Below are 7981 nucleotides of genomic sequence, written 5' to 3'. Positions count from 1 at the left end.
ATGTTTTCCGAAAAGCCACTGTCCGATACCGAAATAAAGTAAATTAGCGGCTCCTTCCTTTAGGCTTGGTCATTGCGCCTGGGAAAAATTTCTTTTTTCAATTTCTATATCTTTTCTCATTTCTAAGGATGGTAATAAGGGAAATACCCTTCGATTCGTGTGACATTAACCAACCAGTTCAGTAAACAAATTTAATTTTTTATCTTATCGCATCTAACGATCGTTTTATTTTTTCTCGTTGTCAATCATTTACAGCGGTTGGTTAACTGTGGTCGGATTATTGGTTGGATAATTTTTTTTGGACAAGGTCAATAGTCTCGCTAGAAATGGGGCTGGACCGATCTTTGGAAAGGGACGCTGAGAACAGCTTAAATTAACTCTGTCCTATATGCAATTATGCAAGATTAGAGATGTCGATGTTTATAGAACAGCGTGTCAACATGAGTTTCATAAGAGATGCATAGGGTCACTGGAAGAAAAGTATACAGTGTCCGGTGTGCAAAAGTTCCTATAGGCCTACAGTCCCAAAGGCCACCGATAATGCGGAGCGGCAAACGCGCAGTCAATCAATGAATGACTTCGGTTGCAACTGCTTCGTGACAAAGTTCCACGTCCGATTTATTGAGCCGCCTTGATAAAGTGGTCAATATTCTGAATGGACGGAAGATCAAATATTCCGGATGAGGAGTGCCAGTTGATAATTTTATTTACCGAGTTGAAGCACTGACTAGGGAAACGTTGGGAAATAATTGTTCCGTGCTCTGTAAGAACGCATCTGTTCTGTTCAAAGGAAAAGCCAACGAGTTCTATTGGCGTAATCATAAAGCACACGGTGAAGTCCGTTGGGATAATTTCTGTTCAGCTCTGCGTTTGCAGTTTAGACACAATAGAGACCATGGGGATATTGAGGAGTTAATCAGGAATACAAAACAAAAGCCGAATGAAACTTTTGATTGCTTGTACGAAAATATATCTGATTTAGTCGATCAGCTAGAGCAGCCGTGGCCGCCGAACAAGCTGGTTAGAGTCCTTAAGAACAATTTACGTACTGAAATAAGGCATGAGCTCCTGAATCTGTACATTAAAACAGTTTCAGACTTGAGAGAAATTAGTCGAAGGCGCGAAGTTTATTTGGCTGATGATAAGCGATGCCAGGGGTACATTCGAGACACGCCATTTAAGCGCGACGTTTCAGAGTTTGCTGAAACCCCAGAAAGTCTTCATGAAACGGAATCTGAAAATGAAGGGGATACCACTGCGCTTGCACTGACATGTTGGAATTGCCGCACAGAAGGACACAGTAGCTATAAACCTAGTTGTAGCCAGTGCTCAAAAAACTCAAAACCCGGCTAGTCGCAGGTCGCTTGTCAAACAGAAACCCTCGAATGCCGTTCAGAGCCAAGCAACGATGTCCGACCAATAGGGGAGGCAGCTATGGTTGCAGCACTCCCCAAACCGGACGAACAAAAACCTGCTATTAAGTCTTTACTTCATAGTAAAATACCTGACTTAATGAAGTTAGATATCTCGGAATGCAACTTTCAATCAGACTTAAAGAGACGTCAATCCCGAAGTTCCCGTCGGATAAAGGCGTATTGGGAGATCATAAAGATATGCAACATTGGGGTCCAGTACATTAATCACTTTCGGCGGGGCAGAAGGATCCTCGCCCATTTTTAGCAGATCAAGTGTTGAATCGTACGGTCTATGGCTTATTAGACTCTGGATCTTCGATTAGTTGTGTTGGTGGGATGTTAGCCGAGGAGATAAACGCTAGCGGTGATTATAAAAAGATAAAAGGTCATGCTACCAAGGCAGCTGAAAGATCGCAGCAGATACTGGCCCATTTGAAAGTCGAAATAGAATACGGCAACAAAAAAAAATACTGTAAAGCTTCATGTGGTACCCTCGCTGAAGCAGGATTTATATCTGGGTATAGATTTCGCAAAGTAACGCTAAACCGGAAGTTGATCAGCATAAATTGTCTGAGAGCGATCGAACCAAGCTAGCGAATGTAATAAATTGTTTCCGTCATTCAAGCAAGATGGGATCGGTAAGACCAACCTGATATCGCATTCGATTGATGTAGGTCGAAAAGTCCATGTACGCCGAAATCGACCGAATGATAGCACTGGGAATAATAGAAGAATCCGAATCCGTTCATGGTCATCCCCTATCGTAATGGTAACAAAACCTGGCAAAGTAAGGATTTGTTTGGACTGTAGGAAGGTGAACATTTTCACCGAGAAAGATTCTTACCCACTTCCTCAAATCAGTGGGATCCTAAGTCGGTTCCCAAGAGCTGAGTATATCTCAAGCCGGGATCTAAAGGACGCTTATTGGCAGGTGCCTTTCACGGTCCCAGGCAGACCTCTCTACCAATTTAAGGTTATGCCGTTCGGGCTTTGTAACGCCAGAAGCATAATGTCCCGACTAATATATAAGGTGGTACCAGCCCATCTCTGCAATGAGGTGTTTATTTATCTTGACGATTTATTAGTATTTTCTTCCACATTTGAACGGCACCTCGAAGTACTTAGAGAATTGGCCTTGCAAATAAAGCGTGCAGGTTTGACCCTAAATATGGGTATAAGTCATTTCTGTATGCTACGCGTTCGATATTAAGGGCACATCATAGGCGACGGTGGAATCCGGACGGATCCCGAAAAGGTGGCAGCAATTAAAAATTTTACGGTACCTTACAGTCTACGAAGCTTGAGAAGTTTCATGGGCTTGTGTGGGTGGCATCGAAAGTTTGGGCCAAATTTTGCTTCACTCGCTACCCCTTTGACCGATTTAACTATAAAAGCCTTCGAGGAGCTGATGCAATGTCTAGAGAAGCCCCAGTTTTGGGTAGCCCCGATTTCTCAAAACCGTTCGCAATACACTGCGATGCGAGTAAAACGGGGGTACGCGCTGTGCTTGTACAAATATCCGAAGAAGGAGATGAACGTCCGATTGCTTTCATCTCCAAGAAGCTAAACAAGGCCCAACGCAACTATACCGTGACCGAGGAAAAATGTTTAGCGGCCATCGTAGCTCTCAAAAGTTTCAGCGCATATGTTGAAGGAATGGAATTCGCAATCATAACGGATCACGCCTCATTGATGTGGTTAATGTCCAATCATGACCTAAATTCACGATTGACACGATTGGTGTTGGCTTTGCAAAGGTATCATTTCAAGATTGAGCATCGCAAAGGCTCACTTAACGTTGTTCCCGATTCGTTATCTAGCGTCAACGAAGACGTAATATATGAAGGACATGGATTTTGAAGAGTTTAAGAAAGCAGAATATGTGGATTTAGTGGAAAAGGTAAAAGCAAATCAAGCAAACTTTTCTGACCTCAGAGACAGAGAGGCAGACATTAACGCTTGCGAAGTGTGCAAAACGACAAAAGCGTCGAATTATGTACAGCGACCGACATTAGGAAAAGCGCCGGAAAGTCAACGGTTTTTCCAAAGATTGTTCGTAGACTTCCTTGAACCATACCCTAGATCAAGAAGCAGGTACGTTGGAATCTTTATCGTTCTAGACCATTTTTCCAAATTAGTATTCCTTAAACCAGTTAGGAAGATTGATACCACTGGGGTCATAAAATACTTGGAAGGGAAACTGATCATGGCATATGGAGCTCCGGATACCGTGGTGTCAGACAACGGTTCACAATTTCGGTCTCACAATTTCGGAAATTGATGCAGCAGTATGGCGGCACTCATACGTTAAGGGCGGTGCATTCACCGCAAGCTTATGCTTCCGAGCACCTTAATCGCTCCGTGATTGCTGCAATCCGAGCATATTTGCGGCCAGACCAGAAGGACTGGGACGAATACCTAAACAGGATATGTTGTGCATTGAGGTCCTCCGTTCATGCTAGTTTGGGAACTTCTCCATATTACATGGTTTTTGGACAACATATGATAAAATCCGGTTCTACGTGCTCACTTTTAAGGAAATTGAATTTACTTGATGTTCGTTCACTGAAATTCAATCGCCAGGACTCATTTGAGATTGTTCGAGAAAAAGCATGTGAGCGCATGCTGGAACAGCACGCCGAAAACGAGAAGCGCTATAACCTTCGGTCTCGAAAGGTCTCATTCGGGGAAGGACAAGAGGTGTATCGCAGGAAATTTAAACAAAGCTGCTTCCAGACAGGATACACTGCCAAACTCGGACCTTCTTTTGTAAAGTCAAGAGTTCGTAAGAAGCTGGGAAGTACGTATTATGAATTGAAAGACTTACAAGGACGACTTGTACCTACCATGCCAAGGATATTCGGCAGTAATGCCTCTTCCGTCGGTATCAGACTAGGGTACCAGGGATAGTATACCCTAGCCTGATTGTTTAGTGGGGCTTTGTAGTGGCGACTGAATAGGCCGTTTTAGTTCATCCTAGAAGTATGCTCCTCTTCAGTATCTGTAAGCCGAGCTTCGTTGCATATCCGAAATTTTGGTGCAATGTTATCGGAGAGAGATTGGCAATTCATCGAAGGTCAGCCGGCGCAGGGAATCTTTGGAAAGCTCGACTCAGCTGTGAAATATTTCCGCCGATGGCCCCAGTTACGCCACGCTTACTTAGATTCGGTCTTTTCAAATCAAGCCGTCATTGAGTGCAGATGCACTTACTCCCTAATCAAATTAATTTGGTAACATCCCACGTGTATCTCAGTCGGGAAATACAGGAAAACCCCGGAGATAAGGCCATAGATCCGATCGTGAATAAATTTTTCTTAAATCTGTGGTCCATTTTTGTTGGGCATAAGAACCCCAAATCCACCAGGTGGGTAAACCTTGTGCTTGCTCTCCCTCACTTAGAAATTTATAATGGCCATAAAAATTTCGCAGAGCTGCAGAGGAGCAGCCAAATCGGAGGAGCATCCGCCATAGGACCACCCTGTTCAAAAAGCACACGCCGGAGTAGCGCTGCCTTAGAGGAAGCCCTGCCAGAGGAGCATCCGCCAGAGGAGCGCCCTGCTGAAGAGCGCACGCCGGAGTAGCCCTGCCGCATAGGGAAGCCCTGCCCGCAGAGCGCACGCCGGAGGAGTAGCCGCTTTATCCGCATAGGAGAAGCATCCGCCAGAGGAGCACCCAGCCCGAAGAGCGCACGCCGAAGTAGCCCTGCCGGAGGAGCAGCTGTATCGGAGAAGCAACCGTATCGGAGGAGCATCCGCCAGAGGAGCACCCTGCACGCCGGAAGCGCTGCCGAAGGAGCAGCCGCATTGGAAAAGCATCCGCCAGAGGAACGCCCTGCCTAAGGGCGCATGCCGGAGCAGCCCAGCAGGAGGAACAATCGTATCGGAGGAGCACCCGCCAGAGGAGCGCCCTGCCGAAGAGCGGAGTAGCCCCGCAGTAGAAGAAGCCCTGCCGGAGAAGCAGCCACACCGGGGAAGCACCCGCCGGATAAGTGCCCAGAAGAGGACCGCCGCCTGAGGGGCTCGAATCACTCGAGAAATACGCTTAGCCGTCAGAGGAGCCGGTTTGATTCCCCGGTTTTCATCGTGATTGCTGGAGCTGCGACCCGGCCACTTGGGCTTAACCCATTGGTGCCACGGACGTTCGGCTAGCCCCAGATAACTAGGGAAGCGGAGGAGCGACCGCCGACAGTTAACCGAATGTTCATGAGCGGGAAAATTCTAAGTGAACGGGTGTTTCTGTCGATTAGGAGAAGCTGGACAGCTGTTTTCTGGCGACTCTGCGAATCAGTGTACAACAGCAGTTTTAACTGCGAATGTTAGATTTCTGCTGCTAATGTTAGCAGCGCAACACTACGAAGAAGACATAAGGAGAAGCTGGTCGCGTTTTTATAACCGAGCTTTTATATTCCCTAATTTGTAAATCAAAAAGTTTAGCAATAAGCCAAAGATTGAAAGTATTCAGATGAATACAACTGTTGAAGTTCAACATATTTCGGAGTTTTTATTACAAAGTGTGTGAAAGACCCCCAGAGTAGACTTCTGCTCAACTTTGACGATCGGGTGCGAATCGTCACAACACTAAGCAATACATTTTTTTGTGAGAGAGTGAAAATCGTGAGGTAGAATGCCGGGATAATAATCAGGAAAGATTTCTTCCAATCGTTTATACTCGCCAAGAAAGGTGAAAGTATTTTAACCCATAGGGCGGTATGAAATGCCTATTTTATTCCAGCATGTATGTACGTCGAACGGAAGATCGATCTTTCGCCGATGGAAATCTGAGTGAGTTGTCTTAGTTGTTTTGTTTTAATTTACATTCGCATTCGAGTGGTATCCGGAGATCCGAAATCATAAAAAATATAAGCAAAATGATTTTTGAAAAATTCTTTTTGCAGTTACTATTATTTTTGTTTGAAGAAACTTTTTGCATCAAAAATTTAAGTTTTGAAGTCGAGGAAAAAAGTTTCAATAAGTACTGAATGGGTTAAGAAATGTATTGTATCATTCAAACGGCATTTGAATTACCTTTCCATTGATGCAAAAGTTAACAAGATGTAAGTTCAAATTATGAGTATATTTAACTTTTGTTTTGTGAAAATACTTTTGACCACCCCTGTATTCATGAACATATTTTTATACCCGTTACTCGTAGAGTAAAAGGGTATACTAGATTCGTCGGAAAGTATGTAACAGGCAGAAGGAAGCGTTTCCGACCCCATAAAGTATATATATTCTTGATCAGGATCACTAGCCGAGTCGATCTAGCCATGTCCGTCTGTCCGTCTGTCCGTCTGTCTGTCCGGATGAACGCTGAGATCTCGGAAACTATAAGAGCTAGGCTATTGAGATTTGGCGTGCAGATTCCTGAGCTTCTTACGCAGCGCAAGTTTGTTTCAGTATAGTGCCACGCCCACTCTAACGCCCACAAACCGCCCAAAACTGTGGCTCCTACAGTTTTAATGCCAGAATAAAAATTTTAACTGAAATGTATTGTTCTCATCAATACCTATCGATTTATAAAAAAAAAGTTTGCCACGTCCACTTTTACGCCCACAAACCTCCCACAAACTTCAAAAAATCGTAAGTATGAACGTGGATATCTCGGAAACTATCAAGGATAGAGAACTGGGATCTCAGATTTAGATTCCGTAGCCTGTTGCGCAGCGCAATTTTGTTACGAAAATATGCCACGCCCACTCTAACGCCCATAAACCGCCCAAGCCTGTGGCGCCCACAATTTTCATGCTAGATACAAAATTTTAACTGAACTGTATTGGTCTCGTCAATACCTATCGATTGACCCAAACAAAATTTGCCACGCCCACTCTAACGCCCATAACGCTTAAATCTGTCTACCGCCGATAGGTGGCGCATTTCAATCTCGCTTTGCTGCTTGAATATATAGTCGAGGTACTCGACTATAGCGTTCTTCCTTGTTTTTAAATAGTACCATGGATTGTTTTTTGCTTATATTACGATTACACTCTATATTATTATTATATACCTGATTTACTATATTTTCTTTGATATTATTATGATCTTTAGAATTTTGTCATTGTTAGGGTGGGCGATGAGCGGGCGCAATTATTCAAGCGGCCACGCAAATAGTTACATCCCTCTTTCTTTGAATTTAACTTTACATGAAATTTTTTAAAATTCATTTTCCTTTTCTTCCGAATTTGGTCTATCGATCATTCGATTTATATGACTAGCTCCTTTCAATGTCGCAAGAACGCTCAATTTCTGGTGATGCTAATAATAATGTGTGCATAATCTGTGGACTGGCGGCGGACCTACAGCGTGCCACGCCATCACAGATCCTTTCGAAAATTAGTCCTTCAGTCGAACTTTACACGTTACAGTTATAATTAATTATTATTAATTTCTTAGAAGGCGCCCAACGTTAGGGCCTTAGTGAGTTCACTCATTAAGACTCATGGATAAACCATTCCGACTCTTGTTTCCTTTTCAATTTCCTTAAATTTTAGCTCTCCCAATCTTAAAATTTTTTTTGTAAGTTTTTAAATTTTCTTGGAAATCCAGGCAAATATAGAGGTGTAGCTCATA

The sequence above is a fragment of the Drosophila subpulchrella genome, unplaced genomic scaffold (assembly GCF_014743375.2).
Source record: "Drosophila subpulchrella strain 33 F10 #4 breed RU33 unplaced genomic scaffold, RU_Dsub_v1.1 Primary Assembly Seq79, whole genome shotgun sequence".
In the NCBI taxonomy this organism is placed as follows: domain Eukaryota; kingdom Metazoa; phylum Arthropoda; class Insecta; order Diptera; family Drosophilidae; genus Drosophila; species Drosophila subpulchrella.
This window is presented reverse-complemented; position numbering follows the sequence as displayed.